The sequence below is a fragment of the Ptychodera flava genome, chromosome 15 (genome assembly GCF_041260155.1).
Source record: "Ptychodera flava strain L36383 chromosome 15, AS_Pfla_20210202, whole genome shotgun sequence".
In the NCBI taxonomy this organism is placed as follows: domain Eukaryota; kingdom Metazoa; phylum Hemichordata; class Enteropneusta; family Ptychoderidae; genus Ptychodera; species Ptychodera flava.
This window is the reverse complement of record NC_091942.1, coordinates 16,509,276-16,530,374: the sequence shown is the minus strand read 5'-3', so window position 1 is coordinate 16,530,374 and position 21,099 is coordinate 16,509,276. Positions and strand designations below refer to the sequence as shown.

The 21,099-nt window shown below is 39.7% G+C and overlaps 1 long non-coding RNA gene across 1 annotated transcript in view; it reads left to right on the top strand.

Moving 5' to 3' along the window:
• The first annotated feature begins 15,705 nt into the window (after positions 1-15,705).
• The window catches only part of LOC139151342 (uncharacterized), a 69,566-nt gene continuing 64,172 nt past the window's right edge, over positions 15,706-21,099 (top strand). Inside the window, exon 1 of the long non-coding RNA XR_011556404.1 lies at positions 15,706-16,104. This is a non-coding gene — a long non-coding RNA (uncharacterized lncRNA). The remainder of the gene's footprint in view (positions 16,105-21,099) is intronic.

The window sequence follows — 21,099 nt, the reverse complement described above, 5'->3', positions numbered from 1 at the left end:
TGTTTCATCTTTGGATTATACTTCTGAATCTTTTTACGTCCACTATCCGTGCCGTTCCAGTCCGAAACAAATTTAAAGTCTCTGTACTTTCGAACATCTTCTATTGTCTTACCGAACATTGCATTATTCATCAGCTTATAGAAATTCTTTTCGAAATCTGTCCTCCCCTTTGCCCTCATTTTAGTGTTAAAGTCAATATATTTCGCGAGACATGGAGCTTCATCGAAAGCAAGCACCCGATAAATCTTTTTCAATCTCATTCCCATCCGAAGATAGAATTCCAGCAACTTGTAGTGTAAGACATAGGACTCTCTATCCATCACACTTGTAATCAGTCGACCGCCCTGCCTCGGAAATTCATAGTGATGCGGTGCTAATGGCAAATCGCTGTGTTCTTCATGTAATTCGGCTGGGTATTCTAAGTCTACTTCTAGAAAACTTGGTGGAAAGGTGGCGCCAGGTCCCCACGCTCCGGCTCCGCCCCCCGCTCCGCCGTCTCGGGCATACCATTCGTCCCACTCTTCCATCGTCATCCAATGAAGTCCGCCCGTAGGCATTGCCTGACTCATTGCCCAGCCGTAGAGATTGTTTGCATCGAGATATTTTATTTCGGTCACTGGCTTCTCTGGATCGTAATTCCCGCCAGCTCCGCCGGCGACGGCCGGATGATTTGTCTGTAAATAATGAATATTACACTGGCTGATACCGCCTCGAATCCCCCTCTGTACGAAATTCATCTGCTCAGCATCTTGAATGAGCCCAAATTTATTACCTGTGTAAAGTAACATAGCATCCCATGTCAAGCCGGGCGCCGACATATAGTGGGCCGGATCTAACTTATATGCTTCTAAACATGTGTCACGAAAATTTTCAAATATATTTGCAAGAAGTAGAACGTCAGTCTCACAATAGAATTCCATATAATCACGAATCGTTTTACATCCAACTTCGTCCCATACTCTTAATGCATGTTCGTAATCAGACTCTGAAATCCCCTCTTCCGTCAATTCGCTATAAAATTCCCCCCTCTCCGGGAGCTCCTCCTCTTCCAGTCTGTCAACCGAGTCTAAATATTCGTAGGGGAAGAAACCTTTCGCCCTTTGAATGTCCGGGTACGAAAGTGGGGCCGCCGTCCACCCTGGTCTCCGGCACAGTTTTTGCCAACTTCGCCAATGACCCCATCATCAGCTGAGCACTGTCCATAAACTTTATAGAAAAGAAACGTCTCTTTATCTCCTCTTCCCTCCGGCAACAACAATTGAGGCGTGAAAAATAAATGTTTTCGAGAGACCCATAATTCCTCCATTGCTCGTCTTAGCTATAATTTTAGGCTCTGGTCCGGAACCCCCATCATCTCCTTCGGTAACGATTTCATGTAACTTTTTCAAAATAAAAGAACCATCGTATCCCTTGAGGTTGTGAAAGTAGATAGGAATGGTTCTCGACGGTCGACATCCCTCGCAATAAAAAGTCGCCTCCTCCTTCACTACTCGGTATCCTGCCGGCTCTCCACATGCAATACAGACTGGATCACATCCGTCGCGCCGGTAATTAGAAGGATCCCTCATCGGTATTATTTTCCAATAATACGATTTAGAATAATACTCGGCCCGTTCTTTCATATCCTTTAGAAATTCTGTAACACAGGAGAGACCTGTGAATGTTCTTTTACCATAAACAGTGGGTCGGCCCGGGCCTCGTTCCGAAGGTCCCCCCCACCCCCGTTCCACCATAACATACGAAAGACAAATTGGAATGTGCCGGCCAGTCCCCTTCTCAATAATTGCCTCAGTATCTGCATAGACGACGTAGGGGGCGGGGACCTTCTTCCGATGTCCTTCGAATTGACACACTTCCTTAGGAAAAACTGGCTGGGCGTCGTCTGTTCCACAGTACACCTGATGTATTTCTAATTCTTCTGTTGACTTAAAACCTCTTTTACAAACCAGGCAAATACACTTCCTTCTGCGCTCATTCTTTCGATTAGTACGAGAATTACGAAGGCGATTTAACGCAGTAATTGGTATGAAGTGAGAACGGCCGCCGTCTTCGCCAACTATCAGTAAGATATTTGCTATTTGATTCCTATCGGCTTCACCTTCGGAATGGGCTCCGCCTTCCGTTCCGTCAGGGGCTCCGCTACAGCTACTATATAACACATTTATGCCGGACGGGGGAGCGGGATCATTTTCGTAGATCTGAAATACTTGAAGTTTGATGCCTGGATTTTGCTGCTCGAAGCGCCTGAATACAGTCAGATCGGCGGGCGTGGGCGTGGGAATACCTTCCCAACAGTAGTCAGCCATAAATGGGGCGTACGTATTCCATTTTCTCCTTACCTGACCACATTTCTTTTCACGAAACTCGGGGTCGGCCAACTTTAAACTTGCTACGATGGCGTATTGAAAACAGTTCTCGCTGCCCGAAGGTAGCACCAGATCGCTAACACAATGCTTATTTTTTAACCATCTGGGAAGTTGAATCCCAGCCCCCGGGCCAGCCCCGAGTAAAACTTCTACTAGAATTACTTCAAAATTAAGTATCTCCTCGAGAACGAGACCAGAACCCTCAACATTTTCAATTGTATCAAGCATACGATCGTAGCGATCTATTAATTGTTGCCCCACATCCAATCCTGATCCTCTTACATCTTTTGTGTATGTATCATTTAATTTAACATACAATGAACGCGATTGTGTATTACCAGTTTTCGGATCCGATAATTTGACTTCCATTTCGGTATAAACAGAGTACATCTTTCGTTCCGTTTCTTTGACCATACCTTCAATATCCACCAGCTCCCCGATATCCTTGACTCGCTTGACTTCAGGAAATTTTTTTTGTAAAACTGCTCCCTTGAATGCTGTATGTAAACTGGCCATCTTTATGATATATACTATCCTAAAATTTTTTAAAATGAAAAAATAATTATTCTATGATAGGTCATCAAAATCCACTATAATATTTTGGCAGCATTTATTTGTTTATATATCTCGCCTAATCTTTCTAAGTCGACTAGTTCTTCCACATCTTGAATTTCTGGTTTATTAGGCGCAGCACAAAATATTAATCTCTCAACAGTGAAAGAAAGAGCACGCTTACTTAAGCGCGGTTTAAATGCTAAGAATTCTATCTTACTACCTTTTCGGATATTACGAGGTACAATAGCAGGATTTTCTCGGACTGGTAGTAACGGGCTCACTGTTTTAAAACCGCAGTCAATTTCTTGAACCATATCAATACATGTAGCGAAATCGTGATTTCTCCCTCTCCCTCTCCCTCTTTTAAACTGAAATTTAAAATACGCCACTGGCTGAGGCCCCTCGCTCCCTCGCTTCTGATACACTTTAGATGGATTGTAAAATCCGCAGGAATTCGTTCCGATAGGATTCTTGGAGTGAGCGGCCAGGCTTGCAGCATAACTTTTAGCAGTGCTTGCATCGAAACTTTCACCTAGGGTACGGAATATTATTAAATCAGTAAACTTTTGAAGACTCGGTTGCCAACGGACACACACCCCATCACATGTAGCTGGATCTCCTCCCGAACCATATTTAGGTCCGATGTTGAAAACTACTTCTAGCTCACTGTCTACGTATATGAAAGGATCTACATATTCACCAAATACTAATTTACCTCCATCATCAATTTTGATGTTTTCTCCGGTTTCAAGTATTTTTATTGCATCTGAAATAGAAAGGATTGTCATTGTCTTATCGTATATATCTTAATAAAAAAAATTTAAAAAAAATTTCTATGATATAGTATCCCAAAAATGTCATACATATTCATAAATGGACCAACTGGAAGTGGTAAGAGTTACGAGTTGCAGTAAATTTGGATCCGTATCACGTACCAGAATTTGACACTAGTTTTTCCAGCAACATTGCCGACTTTTATAATGGGCGTGTCACCCACGTTTCGATTGCCGATTTTCAGAACCAGTTTATAGAACATACGCTTAGTTTACAATGTCAGGCTGGGAGGAGGAGGGAGGAGGAGGCCCTCCCTTCAGAACAATACATTATTTGTGACTCTTCCATAATTCAACATCTGACTTTTTCTCGAATCCGGGGCGTTTCCACGGAGTGGGAAGAAAAAAAGATTGTTTCTAGAGCATTTGACCATTTACCCAGTTTCATTATCATATTCAAAGATATGCCTTGGGATTATTGCAGGCGGAATGTGTTGACTCGAGCAGGTCGTACGAAATAGCCGCCTTAGAAGAACTAGAAGAGATTCACAACAAGTTCAAACAGACTTTCTTAGAAATTTGCCACGACTACAGACTTCCATGTTTGGTAATTCGGAACGCTCTTACCCCCCTCGTTCTCAAGAATATACTTAATCCAACAATTGATACCGAGACAGTCGGACCAGTAGAATATCCACGAGCTTTTGACTTTGGAATTGCATGGGGCAGCTCACGCGATAGCGGCAGCCAGGGATTTTTAATAGACGGTTTCAAGGAGGAGGAACTTGAAAAAGCGTACTTCCCACCTGGTCAAGAACAACTAGAACAACCTCGAGTCTCACTAAAGAACCTACACAAACTTCTTAACGCTTGTGAATCTGTGTGTGCTTATAATGCTTCGTTTGACCTACGAGCACTTGACATTATGAAACCCTACGGTTCTGTAACACCGGACTTTGAAGTTACTTGTCTATGGCTTATGTCAGTTGTGTACATTATACTTCAACCAGAACTTATCGATAAAGCTGAAAAAGGGGGACTCGAAAGAACGGACTGTGGTAACATGAGAAGTCGTTTTGAAGATCTTGCAAACTTAATATGTTCAGGAACCGAGGGGCCCCCACCTCATCCACATACTGCCGAAAAAGATGCAGTAAGTGAACATTACTTACGACAGTACATGATAAATACTTGGCCAGGTGGGGGTGGAAGTGGGGTGGTAAACTGACACTTTCGGCTTTCAAGAAATTAAGACTTTTTCCATGGTACTTATTGAATAACTTTCGTAAATACTTACGTTAGTACTTACGTAGTACTTGACAAGTACCAGCACAGGAACTTACGTAGTACTTGACAAGTACCATGGACAGGAACTTACGAAGTACTTACGTAGTACTAATAACATTTTCCTCCGGCTCCCAACTATTGAAACTTTCTGGATAACCTTTCCATTTTATCAGATAATATTTCTTTCCTCTAATTTTTTTCGTCTTCAAAATTCGTTCTACTCTGTACAGCTCGTCAGCACCACGTTCTGAAGGTGCGCTCTGAAGTTCATCGGAGTAGAAAGTGCCAAGTATTTCCTCTCCATTCAGATCTTTTATTTTGTAAACTGGTGGCGTTCCTAGTCCAGCTGCGTACACAACTTTTGAAACCACGAAAATCTCCTCTGTCCAATTTGGTAAATATCCTTTCTTAAAAGTGGTCTTGTATTTTGTAATTCGAACCCGTTCTCCCGGCTTGAATTCAGGGTTGGCTCCCCCGGCTGCCAACTCAGGACCGAATAGTGTATAAAATGCCTGCCAATCGTTCTCCTCTGTTACGTCCCTGGGTTTCATTTTGATACTTCCGTGTACGGTGTTATTGTAATTCTCAAGAAGTTCTGGTAGAATAGAAAGCCATTCTCGTGTCTGTTTATATGTAAAGTATTTCCACATCATCGTCTTGAGGGTTCGATTAAAACGTTCAACGACGCTAGCTTTTTTGTCACTGTAGGTGTGAAACCAGTGAATTCCCACCTCCTGGAGCCACCCCTGCATTTTTCGGTTCGTAAATTCCCGCCCCTCATCTGTCTGAAGTTTGTCGGGCCTTCTCCCGGATTTCTTAATCACGTCTTGTAGTGCCTGTAACGTATCATCAGCCGTTTTTGACTGTATCGGCCTGGCCCATGCGTATTTACTGAGCACATCGATTACTGTTAGCATGTATCGAATGTTACGGTTCTCTTTTGCGAACGGGGGAGGGAATTCCACGAGATCCGCTTGCCACTGTGAGTCTATCGATGTTACAAAAACGCGCCGCCCGCCCGAACCACCCCCGCGAGAACGAGGTACCGGTTTATGTAGATTATAGGTTAGCTGAGTTTTTAACCACTCCTGCACCTCTTTCTTAGTAACGTGGAGTCCGCTGGCCCGTGCTGCGTCATACAATTTTTGTACACCTCCAAAACCAGTTTTCGGGTTGTAATATAATTCTCTAAGAGTCTTCGTCAGACTCGGGCTCCATAATTGCTATATTATACGAATAATTTTATGTCGTACGGATTCCGTAAACGAAATACTAGTTTACTGAATGGCCTACTTTTCAATTGCTTGATTAGGCCCACGGCTTCCCGTTCTGACACCTCCATTCCATATTCTTTATAATAGTTTTGTTGTCTATCTTGTTCGGTGTGTAAAATAGTACTAACATCTGTATGTTTTCCCTAAATGGTTTACTAATACTAGTATATTGTTGAGTCAGAACCCAGACAGATAATCCGTCATGTCTTGCGCTGAAACCAAGTTGGACTAAAACGTTACTGCGCTTCTTCATATCTTTGGACGAGGCGCAGTCGTCGAGTACTATTAAAGTGTTCGTTCCGGCCCATTCTTTATGCACGTAGGTTAATGTATCATCCACTGCATCGAGTCCGACTGGAAATATAAACACATTATCATCGGTGAAAATGAATCTTCTATTATACGCTTTATTATTCATGAATGTTGGGCAAATGAATATCACATATTCGAATTTCCTTAAGTACGGACCGGTGAGGAGGTCCAACATAAATTCTGTTTTGCCAGAATATGTCGGTCCAGTTATAATCATGTTGAATGGTGGGGTTACGTATATTGACATTTCCTCTGGATCTATATACTGTAAATTAATGAATCTCTTCTAGTTCTTTTAAGTTACTGGTTCGAGTTAGATGAAACCCAGTCACATCGACAGCATCTGAATGAACTATATAGTTAGTGACTTTATTCCAGTACCTACAATAGTAATGAATATTGCTAAAGATAACAAACCAATTTTACCATATTCGTGAATAGGGTCTACGCTGGTCACGGCTGCTGCCCGTTCTGGGGAGGGGAGGGGAGGCCCCGAGTCGTGTCATTGTGAGGTGACTCTCCGGGCTCGTCCTGCCACTTCACAGGATCTCCCCCCTCCATCTCGTGTACAGCACTTTCTCGAACTTCCGTGTTTATATCACCGTTCACCCGAAGGACATAGATTCTGTAGCGTATTGCAATTCATTATTATAACCCGAGATTGCCGGGCCCGAAAGAATGACCATCTCAGACGGTAAGAGAAGTAAATTGGGTGAAACTGCCATATCAAGTTTGACACCAGTATTCATTATTGTGTCTTGATATCGCCTATAACTAATTACTTTGTCGGTATTACGAATTTCATCTTCGAGGAGAACGCCGAATTCTTTTCGGACTTGCTCTGCACTGCCAGTATCACCCACTATGGTACTACGAATATTTGCTTGTGCGCCAAGTATGCAATATACGTAGGCTTCAAGGCTTTCATTGAGGCGGGCGAGACCGGCCTTTGTTAGTCCCGAGTCTCCCTTCAGAGGAATGAAACTATTGTATTGTCCCTCCGATCCATCATTTCGGAAGAAATAATAGTGTGGTCTGTCTTTGTCGGGCAGTACATGTTTTTTCTTTCCAAAAATGGTATGTGTATAGAAAACGCCTCCGTCGGCGGAGAGGAAAAAGTCATGACCGTTGTATATAGCTTTTGGCTGTCGAACAGGGCCACGATTAGTGTAATATTCATATCCATAACCAAGACCCTTATTTTGACCTTTTCGATATCGAAAGTCGGACTTCGTTGGGCTTATATTTCCAAATTCAGTACATAGAAGTTCATATTGGACGAGATTGTACGGATTGTCGCCCGCTTGAAGGTGGGGGTATCGTCTGGAAGTGCAACGCCCATTTCATGAAGAATACGACGTATTGTAAAATATACATGGAAACGGCAGAATGATCGTATTTGTGGCGGAAATTTCTTATCAAAGAGATGGGCGAATGATATACCACAACCAGTAGTGCTGCACCATACAGCGAAATTCAGTTGCTGGTCCCAATATTTCATATGCGGACTGCCCAGCCAGACATTACTTTCTTTCGCTGATCGATGAGTGATTACGTTATCTTTGAACACATCCCGAGGATGGAAAGTAAATTTATCTGTCGGCGTTACATATATTTCTAAGTCCATGAGAATAGGTTTTATTCCCCCGTCCGGTTTGGAAGGGGGGTATCAGCATGCTGTACTGTCGTACGCTCGTCTTATTCAATTGAAAAGCAACTGGGAATAAGTCTGTACTCATTATTCGTGTTTCTATATACATATAGATTTAAATGGAGGAGAATTTTCCCGGAATCCCTGTCGGAATCCCTATCGCAACGATACTAACATTCCAGACTATGTTAATACTTTATTTCGGATTCAGGTTTAAACGAATTTTTATTTTTACTAAGAATAGATAACATACTGCAAACAATGGAGAATTTAATAAAGTCATCGGCAGCGGCAAATATGACAGCGCATTCCGAAGGGGCTTCGGCGCCTTCGGACAATAATCAATCCATAATAGAGACAAAACGTGAAAAAATACTCTGTGTCATCGCAAGTGGTCAAAGTAAGTTATTTTTGGTAAGGAGTTTACAGTTAGAGAAGTGGAAACTTGGAAAGATGAATTCATAACACGAGCCTTTAAAGTCTATGAAGCGAAATACAGTTCTCTTATAAGTGATACCATCACTCAAAGTTTCATAGATCTAGGAGCCCGTGCAATAAGTCAGGTAGTTCCAATCGATGATCGAGATAACTATGCCACTGATCTTAAAAAGGATTTTATTCTAAACAGTGAATAAAACGATTATCAGGACGGATAGCTTACACGTGGGGGCCCCTGATTGCTCTAATTTCCACCGGTTTAATTACGGGTAAACATTTAAATTTTAAAAAAATCGGGTTTAATATAGTACCTGAAATAAATGGATTCAACTTCGCCGACTCAGCAAACGACTCCGTCAGAAGCCCCGCCGACGGAGCCCACACCGCAAACGGAAACGATTCCGACACAGCGCAACATAGAGAAAGTGTCGTTACCGACGAAGCATCCAGGGAGAGTTGCTGCGGGCAAGAAATTAGCGGAATGGAACAGGCAAAACAGGGAGAAGAAACTAAAAGCAATGAAGGGGGAGGGGGGGGAGGGGATCGATGCGGTAGCAGACCTACCGCCTACAATGAAAGAACAGTGTGATAATAATTCACGCTGGTATAATAAATGTTATCTTGTTTTAGGAATTGTGGGAGTTTCATTGACTGCATTAGGGCTATATTGGGGGCGTGCTCGGCATACCCCTGTCCCGTTAATCGATCGAGTCCAGATCGGAAAGATCCTCCCCAAATAAGAAAGCGGAAAAAACAGAGCCAGTAGCGGCTCCCTCCAGAACAGTTCCGACGGGAGGGGAGGGGGAGGGGGAGGGAGAGGTTTCCAGCTCCTCTACATTGTATGAGATGGATTAACTCCCCATATTTTTTATTTTTATTTTTTATTTTATATACTAGTCAGCAATCATGGATATTAAAACAGTTGTAAACACAATGTACGATGGTATTGTAATCGCAGGACTTGCGATGGGATATCTTATGATCTCCAGCAAATTTCTGAAAATAGAGGTTGGCGATCCAAGTCGTCCAAATTTGACTCGATTGGCAAAATTAGGCGGTGCGACTGCTGCCGCGGTAGCAACCAAAGATCTCCTTGAACAGAAAAATATTATTCCTGCAGAACCTTATACTTCGTAATGGGCACCTTCGGAATAATAATAATATTCATCGAACATTTATACTTAGTAATATATACAGCGCACAACAATGATCATTTGGATTGAAAGCCAAACAGGTGAACCAGTCACTGTTAATTTTTACCCTTGCATTGACACGACACAGTTTACGAAGATAAGACTGCTAGAGTGCGGACTATATAATTCATGGCATAACATAACATCGACGAATAATGTAATAAAATATCAAGAAGGTGACCAACCGAAGAAGACTAAATCAATACGTCCAGGTAACTACAATATCGATACGTTAAACAAAGCAATCGGGTTGAAGCAAAAAATTAATTTTGAAAAACATCTGCCGACAAACCATGTTTATCTAACTTTGGCTAAAGATATTAAAGTCTATTTCAATGCCACAGGTAGCTTCGCCAACGTCGTCGGCTTTTCAGATAAACCTGAGAACAACCCAGTTATAAAAAGTACTATGAGTCCGAAGAAAGTGGATTTCTTAACAGTCACTAAATATATAGTTCATTCAGATGTAGTCGATGTTACTGGAAATTATGTTTCATTTGGTTCGGGTGCCTCCGGAGGATACATACAGGGGAAAGTATCGAACTGTTTACAAATACTTCCCATCCGGGATACGAGAGAAATAAGTGAAAAGGTTACTTACGATTTTAAAAACGGAGCAATTTCTATGCCATTGAGAAAAGGGGAGATTACATGAATTCAATGCGTATCTGGATAACAGATCAGGATGGGAACATGATCGATTTCAATAACTGGCCAATTAGCTTTTGTATTGAATTGCTGTAGTCGTTCTGAAGCGTTCCGAAGGAGCCCCCTACCGGTGTAACATAAACCATCCCACGACTAATCCTCCAGCAATATAGATCATCTCATATTTCTTTGCTCAGGGCTGGGTTGATAATAATCTGAGAATTGAACTGGACTTGACGTAGAGTTGCTTTGCACCGCTTCTGCTTCTTCCAGGATTTCTGCATCTGTATCTCTTAATTCTGCCGCAGCATGCGCATCCTTTGCTGATTTTCTCTTTCCCAGTCAGCCTGTAGTAATCTTTTTCTGACCAGACGTTGCGATCATGTTCAAATTTTTCTAATGCTTTATCATGTCGAACTTTCTCTTCAATAAGAGCCTCACCATTCCCAGAAAGCTTTTGTCCGATAATATTTCCTCCTGTGAATGCCGTTGCATTTAATACAGCACCGAGAACTGTCATTCCTATTGCTGAAGCCATGGTTGTGTATATTACAAGGTATTATTTTAATTTTCACTGTATATAACATAATTATGTCTGATCCAAGTGGCTTCGGTCTAGGTACAATTCGTATGCAAAATCTTGAGCTTGAAGATCTGAGTGATGTTAAAGTTAACAATAATACTAAAATGGCTGCTAATCATAATAAGGATTACGTCCTTCGTTATAAAGACCGCGAAAAATATTTCGTTTTAGCCAATGCCGCGGCGCCACCCCACGAACATGCTGTAGAATTTTCCGAACTTAAAGACATTGATGAAACTGTAATTGACGCCACAAAGGCTTCGAATGATCCTACTCCTTTTGCTCTGACATGGGATGGGGATAGTCAGAAATTCATGCCTTATAATGTGCCGCGTAACATCTTAGATATATTGGATAGTGAAATTGCAGGAGGTGTTGCTGAACCACCAGGAACTCCGAATGTGATTTATTTTGATAGCAATGTAAACAAATATAAATTGTTAGATTTTCGTAGTTGGCTTACTCCTACAAATCCATACATTGCACTTCTTGTATACCAATTCATCTTAAAATTAGTCCTCTTAATACAATAATGAAGGCAGATAATACACTAAGAAGGTGGATAAACGAGGGGGAGAATTATTGCTCGTATACAGCTAGCGGAGTTCCAGTTAGATTATTTTGGGACACAACTTTAAAGAAACTGGGTCTTAAAAGTGTCGGTGATGAGGCAGCTGTTCTCACTTTACAGACAGTAAATCAACAGATGACTGATAATATGAAAATACTTCAACATGGTACAGTTCTCATTAGATGTGTAAAGTTAGCTACTGGAGATGAATTTGACGATTTGTTGGATATTATGCTATGAAAACAGATAACAGAACAACTTGTGATATTATCATAAGTATTGATAAAGATCGGGGAGGGGAAATGAGTATTGAATGTTTTGTTGGTGGGAATAGAATAGAGAACGACTTAGGAACTACATTTGTACGTAGAGATAAAAGAGTGAACACTTTAGATATCAGTACCATTCATCTGAAACGTCTCATATTATTTGAAGTAATGGTCTTCCGTCACATTTTAAGTTCAGAGGAAATTACTAAAATTTTATCTATCAGGTGAACAAGTTCGCCCCGATAGGAACTTCGTGTTCAACATCAGCTAGACTCCGCAACCGGCCGGCCGGACTGACAACGGGGCTCCTTTATATAGGCTAGTTTGATGGTGATGACTCACACGGAATTTCCCGTACACCTTCGGAACGTGTATAAACATGTTCAGCAGGCCCGCTTAGTACAGGACAATGCACTGCTGCGCGTGCGTGAGTTCGTATATAGGTCAGGGTTATACTTTAGTTACATGGATGGTTAATTTTCCTTCGCTTCATGTAGATAAATGAATAAAATGGGGTGTAAAATTCTTATTAATCCCAGTTGTCCACGTTTACTTTACTACTTCATTGCATCCATACACTCGGTCAAACTGAAGCGCTCTATTTTCACAAATAAACCCACAACGATTCACGCGAAGTCAACTTCTTTTCACTCATTCACCTGACCACAGTTCAGAGGCCACCCAAGGTAAAGTTAACTTGTCTAACATACCTGGCTATTACGGGTTTGTCTGCTATTTTTACAGGATGTCTCTTAAGAAGTTCCGACAAAAGTATCTTTCAGGTTCTCAGCATATTTCCATGTATTTTCTTTATGGAACAACCCTTTCACTTTACCAAATACATGTCATTTACCATTTCGATACCGGCTTATCAAAACGTTATCAACTACAGTCACAAAAATAAAATCGTTATTGGAGGCAGATTGGGTTTTATCGCCGATTTCTCAATTCATAGTTTCAGAGAATGACAGCTTAAACTATTCCCGTCCTTTTAACCTCGTGCTCCTCCTTCTTGCGGGGGCGAAAAGTTCTCAATTTCTCTCTTCCCCCTTTTTGGAAAGCTACTTACTGAACGCAAAATAGCAAATTCAATACAAAATAATTTCTCGAGGTAAGTATTCATTAAACCATCAAATAATTACCACTCACAATACACATCGTTTTCTGTATAAACAAGACTCAAATCAATAATGTCTTAGCTGCTGTACGTCGATGCTTCAACAAGTGCATCCTCAAAATAAAAAATAACACATATAAAATCTTCTCTTACATGAAGTTTCTCCATAACTTCGTACACAAAGAGTCACTTTTACTCGTGACTGTATAAAATTCCCTTTAAATCTCTTAAACTCGGCTTCTAAATAAACTCAAAAATACCAAGACATTATTCTTTTTTCAAGTACCGTTTACACAGGCAATGAATCAATTACAGAAATACGTTTCACATCTGAATTCCATAAAACATTAAACATATGAATTATAAAAGTAATTGGCGAATTACAACCAAAGAAATCCAGGTTAATTCAGCAGGTAGGATTACACTACACACAAACATTCATGCTGCTAAACCGGCCTCATAATGTGTATACAGTTGAATCCTTCAACGCATGACTTAATATCGAAATTTCTCATGCTTCAAAAGTCAAAAACGTTTGTAAATTTGCTATACGATAGAAAGCGCTCTTTGATAACGTAAAGCAAAGATAATCTGTCATGAATTCCAATCATACATGTATTACAATCGGCTAAACGCCGGAAATGATATCTCTTACCTTGTAAGTTATTACACACTAACTGTTCTATCAAAGAAAGATCGAAGGCATTTCAATAATTGAACCATAACCGTGAAATACACTATACGTGATGAGTCTTCGTGCGAATCGTTTGCTTAGAGTTCATCGAAAGTTAGTCAGTTATATCATGCATAGAGTCCTTGATTGATGCTTCGAACGTCGATACGTTACTCACGAATGTCTTCACTGAAGAGGCCGATGATGTGCGCGTGACGGTCCGATCGGTCTTCGCCGTCCGGTTCATGCTGATTAGTTATCCCATTTCGTGGCCACATCATCGGTGTTCTTGGTTGTTCTTAGTCGTTCCTCGAAGTTGGCATTTTTCGAACGTCGTCTCCTCCCTTAAGTTATTTGTAGAGTTTTCAGTGTCTGTCATGTTTCACAGAATCAGTTCTTACCGGATTCTTATATCTCGTAGTCGATTTCCGAGCACCATTTTGTCGTTAACGGATATTGGTCGTCGTCATCGTAGTCGGCTGCCGGTTTTTTGGTCGGCCATCGTCAGATAGTGTCTTCCATAATGAGTTGTCATATACTTCACGATGTGAGCTTGCTTGTTACCCGTCGGATATCTCCACCAAGTGTTATAGTCTTATCTCGCCGGTCTCGGGAGCGTACTCACTGCTGAGAGGTACCTTCGAGATCTTTGACAGAGTAGAGACTCACATAGTTGTTGGATATCAATGATGGTGGTTTATTACCGAAGTGTAAAGTTTACACATCAGAATGCCCAGCTATCTCCCACTGACGATAGTGGGTGATTATCCCTTTTTTTAAAAGAAATTGTAGCATCCTAAGAAGATTAAATTAGTTAAACCTCCAATCGCTAATCGACTAGTATTTCTTGATTGGTTCAAGTAATTAAAATATTCTTCCCTTCAAGAAATACATTACTAAACTTTCTCTGATAGGACATTGATCATATAAAATTTTACATAATCTGCATAAGTGACATCATCGTTATACAACATTTCCCTTATGTAATCGTCCCAGGGTCCTGTCTGGTATTGATGATACGAATTCACTCTACTGCCTTGACAATAGATGTCACTAGTACAAGTTTCTACCTGTATCCTTGATACTTAGGTATCACTGACGCAAATACATTGAATGTCCCTGACAACGGAGTTTTAACCAAGATGAAGGAAAATTTGTAATGATCATTAACCCTTACACAGACTTGGAAAGTTCAGCCGTCTCGTTCATTGACCTTTGTACAGATTCCGAAATTACAAAAACAATATCAATAAGCCAAAGAAAATTTAGCCTGTAACAGTGGTCTCAAAAGTAATAACTGTTCATTTTGTCAATAGTACGGTAAAGGTTAAGATATTATGGCTATGCAAGTATCTGCGTAGTACGGAAGTTTATTAGGGCCATGTTGTGCTATTTTTTAAAATTTCGTTTGCGAGTTTTTTTTTTTTCATTTTCGTTTGCGAGTTTTTTTTTTCATTTTCGTTTGCGAGTTTTTTCTTTCATTTCGTTTGCAAGTTTTTTTTTTCATTTTCGTTTGCGAGGTTTTTTTTTCATTTTCGTTTGCGAGTTTGTTTTTTTTTTCATTTCGTTTGCGAGTTTTTTTTTCATTTTCGTTTGCTAATAAGCTTCCGTAGCGTAGACTCTCCACATTCGCTGTGCCTTGTTTTGTGCGCGCCCACGGTGGGCCTGCATTCGAAGGCTACGCTGTGCAGCTGTGAGCACGCGCTGCCAGACACAGCGACTGTCAGTTCTTGTTTGCAAGGGTATGAATATTCATAAGGGTAGTGTCGTCAAGAGAAACACCTATCTAACTGGGCGGAGAGAATATATACTGGTAGCTGGTAGACTTATATACGTGGTATGTTTTTATTTATCATTTTTCGTTTTATTTGGCTATGCTACTTGTCATTTTTGTTTTGATTAACGGATGTGTGGAGTTCTATAAAGTACCCGGATCAGGCAGAAATCCGACCGCCGGGTCGCTTGCAAGAACGTCCAGACCCTGGGATTCGCGTCGCGTCTCTGAAGGGCGCGCGCGTGTTCCAACAGGTAAGAACGCGAATCGCAGGGTCTCTGTCAGACTAGTATCTGCGTTGTGAATGAGTGTCCTAAAAAACAACCCAACCTACGTGTACTCCACCTTGCAGACTCTGTTATTTAAATTTTAACCTCACTTTAGCCCGGTTATTAAACCACTCCTTTTGAGAGTAGGGATATGGCCGTCGAGCGCTTCTGTTGCTTCTGACTGGATGCCGTATGTTGTGGGTTCGAACCCCGATTGAAGACACCGTATTTGGCAATAACGACAAGGTCAGAGACAAATATCTTGGCCGCTTGGTGCTTTGTGTAAAAAGACCCAGAAAGTTATTGGTAAATTGTCTACCTTGGCATCACAGCAGACGATTCTTGACGAAGGTAAGAATGAATATTCCAACTTTGGAAGCGTCTTTGCAACTCTTTTTAGTCGCATAGGCGACCGAATTTTACGATATTGCGACTAAAGGATTTAGGTTAGTCGCATTTCGCGACTGACCTTTCTTTCAAGACATTTTTGTGTACGCGATCGAATTCAACGTGTACTCGTTCAGTGTTCACAAAGCTATGGCGTCAAAGGCTGTGACTCCGAAATACACAATTGAATGAGCATTGCCATTGAGCTACGATATTCAATGGTTTCAGTGCGTTCCCTTTCATTGCACAGCGCTGCCAATGTGTCTGCTGATGTTAGCTTGATCTGTCAAAATATCCCATGAATTTACTACAATCCAAGCAGTTTTAGTGTTGTCACACCACTTCCAATTGAAACAATCATAATCTCTGCATAACTTGTCAAAATATAGGTGATAAAGGAAAACCAAACAACGCGTAACTACAAAATGTTACATGCGTTTATAAAGTGCGTAGGGAATATTCGCTTTTAGTAGCATGGGCGATGCTAAGCCCGCTGGTAGATCGTTTCTGGAAATCATCCTTTGGAAAGTAGATCGAAGCATCGATTTCATCAAGCTTGAACTGGATTATCCTTTTTTTATAAAGGTGTCCATTTTCAGCCAGATCTAAATAGCAAGCAAAGATGGCTGGAACAGACTATTAGCGTTCGACCTGGGCGATCGACAAACATTGGGATTTAATGCGCATATACTTTTCAGTTTTGTTCTTTTGCCGAGAAAAATCCATCGAAAGTTGACAGTTGCTACATTTCTATTCAGAGTTTTTGTTGAAAAAAGTAGTCATCTACGGATTGCGGCTTAAGGTTCCAAGACAAGAAATTGACCATTTTAAACTAACAATTCTCTAGTGATTAATAAGCTCAGAACCCCCCTAAATTGTATATTTTCGGAAAGCCTAGATATAGGGGAACATTTTGGTAACCATAGTGTCACCATTGTTTACATAACTATCACGTGACAGGTAATTTGCATAACCTTTCAAAAATCGGTTTTCCCTATGTTTTGTTTCAATGCTTTGAGATATGCGGCTGAAATTTGTGTGAGTGCAAGCTGTTCTAAGGGTCTTAAAAAGTGTGTCTCGGAATTTTTTTAAAACTTCTTAAACAGTTTTTATGCCAGAAAAACTTCCAGAGCAGTGAATTTAACCGTAGTTGATTTCTTTAAAATTGTGCTCCAAAAAAACTAAGCAAGATATAAAAAATCTGAGACACTCTTTGGAAGAGCATTGTGACAGCTTGCATTCCAGCAAATTTTAGTCAGATATTTTGAAGTATTGAGACAAAACATAGGGAAAACATATTTTTGAAAGGTTATGCAAATTACCTTGTCACGTGATAGTTATGCAAACAATGGTGACACTGTGGTTACCAAAATGTTCTCGTATATCTAGGCTTTCAGAAAATGTATACTTTACGGGGGTTCTGCGCTTATTAACCGTTAGAGAATTGTTAGACCAAAAAGGTCAAATTTCTTGTCTTGGAACCTTAATTGCCCCCTCCCCGAAATAGTTCTGTGAAAGTTTTTTGAGAGATCTACAGAACGAAGTTGTATTGAATGAGGAGCGGTGCAAACTACGTACCACTAAAACTGGATCGCACAGTGACAAATGCACAGTAACAAATTAAACCGATCGAGCCAGTCTCGATTATTGCTGGACTTGCTGAAGTCTATTTATCCTAAAATACAGGTATTTCTCGACATTTCGCGATACAAATCTATTTCAATGTATTTTTTTCTTATCACAACACCGCACGTACGTTGATCGACGTGTACTGGCAATGACAGTTGACGCAAACGTAAAGAAATAAAAAGAGATGGGTTGACAACAGCTCGTAAATTAATTTCATATTTAATTTCGGGATATATGACGCCATTTTCTTCGTCTTCGTCTTAGGCATCAAAAAATCATGGTTTGCAACAAATCTGGGAAAATTTAAAACAAATTTGAATTTACTATACATGGTAATGAGTTGGAAAATGTATCAACATATACTTACCTTGCCATAAAGTTAAACTTTACAGGAAAACTAAATAGAGCACAAAATAATTGAAAAACAGAGCTATGAAGGCACGTTTAAAATTGGGACAGTTGCGTTTTGCTGAATCAAGTATTCCAATTAAGGTTCATTTACAAATGTTTGATGCCATGCTAAAACCTATTCTGCTATACAGTGTACAGAAGTATGGACTGCGGACATATGCACAAATGCAAAAACCGTACTCACAAACTTAACAAACCCAATGGACATTAAATTCTGCAAGCACATACGTCAAGTTAATAACAAAGAATCCAACATAGGATACTTAATGGAACTTGGTAGATATCCTCTGCTTGTTTCAAGCATAACACATATGGTAAAATATGGCTTACAAAATAAATTTGTAAAAGAAGTAAGAAACGAGATACTACACTGACTCGTGAGGCATATGATTTGGACTGTCAACTGGACAATGCACATACAGATAATTGGGTGTCAGGATTTAAACAATCATTGTTGCTCTTAAATATCGGACATTCCATGAGACTCAGTGTAAAAATGGAAAATGACAAACAGTTTAAACAGATTTCAATGAAAAAGATAAACATTACTTGAAAATGTGCATTTGAATTGATAAATGATGATACCAGACAAGGGCACCATAAAAATAAACTCCGCACTTACAGAGAGTTGAAAAAAGACTTTTCTCTCGAAATCTATCTTCATGTCATAAAAAAAGATCATAGATCAGCTCTGTGTAAGTTACGTATTAGTGCACACATGTTACACGTAGAAATGGATAAATATAGAAACTTTAATGTTCTAGACAGAGAATGTCCAATTTGTCAAAACAAACAAGTAGAAGATGAGATACATTTCTGTTTTTTCACTGCAAAGGCTACACAGACGTTAGAACTAATTTTTTTCAGTAAGCTAAGTATTTGTGAAAACGTATTCAGAGACACACAAGACCTTATAAACATTTTTCAAGAACAGAAAAATCATCATTATGTGTGAATTGGAAAAACACATAAATATATGTTTTAAAATCAGAGAAGACAAACTGAAAAAAGTAAAATAGTGATGAACATGTAATATCCTGATCTCATATATAGATATTTATATTTATATATACAAATATATATATATATATATATATATATATATATATATATATATATATATATATATATATATATATATATATATATATATATAATATATATATATATATATATATAGAAGAAACTTGGGTTGAAACACACTACCACACCTGGTTGTTAGGTTCCAAACGTATTTATTATACCTCAAACACAACGTTTCGCTCTAAATTTAGAGCTTCTTCAGGTGTTTTCTCGAGGTTGTGAGTACGGTCAAAACTATTGGTATTGAATCCGTGGCAAACGCGTCCAACAATTATTTATTTTCGATACAAAGAAATGAAAACAAGAAAACTGCTATAATATACTGTTTTTCGGCTTTTGTTGAATAAGTGAAAAGTAAATGTAAGTTCCTTTTTCATATTTTTGCTTTCTCTCTCCTGTATACGTATTAACAAAACAGGGAGCCCTACTTTCTACCGAGTGGTCTAAGTGCGTCCATTCATTTTACGAATTTTACAACAAAACGCAAAATTGAGAGTTGCAGAGATATTTTAGCTTCTTGTATTAAAGCGCGTCCTCATTGGGGCATACTTATCAACTCAAGAGTTCGTTATATATCGTGGACGAGTTTGTTATTGTTCATGGTGGATAGGTTTGTGCATAATTATTCATAGTTTCGATGCATTTCTTTTATAATAATGTTAAATTGCCATGGCAACCTTTCCTGGAAGCTCTGATTCAGTGATGCCAAAGCAATTGCACAAAGCGCCCTCTTAAGGAAATTATAGGAAAATGCACTATTTTCTAATTTGTCCGAAAAATTTCATTTTAATGAAGATATACAGGCAATATTCATACTGTATAATACATACTCAATATGCAGCCACGTTGTACAGTTTAATCACAGTCCCTCTATCCACATAGAGGGACTGTGGTTTAATCATATTTCAATAACAAATAGGGCATTAAATGACTCGAAATAGTAGAAAATATAGTAGGATTGTACAGTTACGACCTATCCCTCGAACTCAAAACCAAATCCGAAACTAGTTCTATGTTCGGTGTCGTGTAAAATCACTTCTACCTATGTTTGTCTGCATCGCTTTTGGCGGGAAACTTGGCATGTGTTCTTCCATCTGGCAACATGTAACTTAGTTTAAGTCGGATTAAGGGGAGAGTCGCAGTCAACGGAAGGTATCAACACAAAACTAAATCATTTTACTTATTCTATTTGCCGTAATTACTGTAACTCAGAGCGAATTGCTTTTGGTGGAATATTCGACTGAATCACACAGCCTTCATCAGCTGTTGTGTCATTGGGAAGCGTGCGATAATGTAACAGGTCCACTGATTCAGTCGACTCCGAAAGATTCTACCGAAAGCAATTTGCTCTGAGTTACGGAAATTACGGCAAATAGAATATGATTCCAGATCAATGCAACAATTTTTTTAGTTGTATTTTACTGATTTATACTGAAAGTAGCTTCATTGTTTGCACTGTCGAGTATGACAACTGTTGGTATTAGCATTTGCCAAGAAGGTAGCCGTATACAATAACTGAATCAGAGCTTCAACGAAAGGTTTCCATGGCAATTTAACATTATTATAAAAGAAATGCATCGAAACTACAAATAATTATGCACAAACCTACCCACTATGAACAATATCAAACTCGTCCACGTTATATAACAAACTCTTGAGTTGATAAGTACGCCCATGAGGACGCACGTTACAAAAAGAAGCTAAAATATCTCTGCAACTCTCAATTTGCGTTTTGTTGTAAAATTCGTAAAATGAATGGACGCACTTAGACCACGCTGTAGAAAGTAGGGCTCCCTGTTTCGTTAATACGTATACAGGAGAGAAAAGCAAAAACAT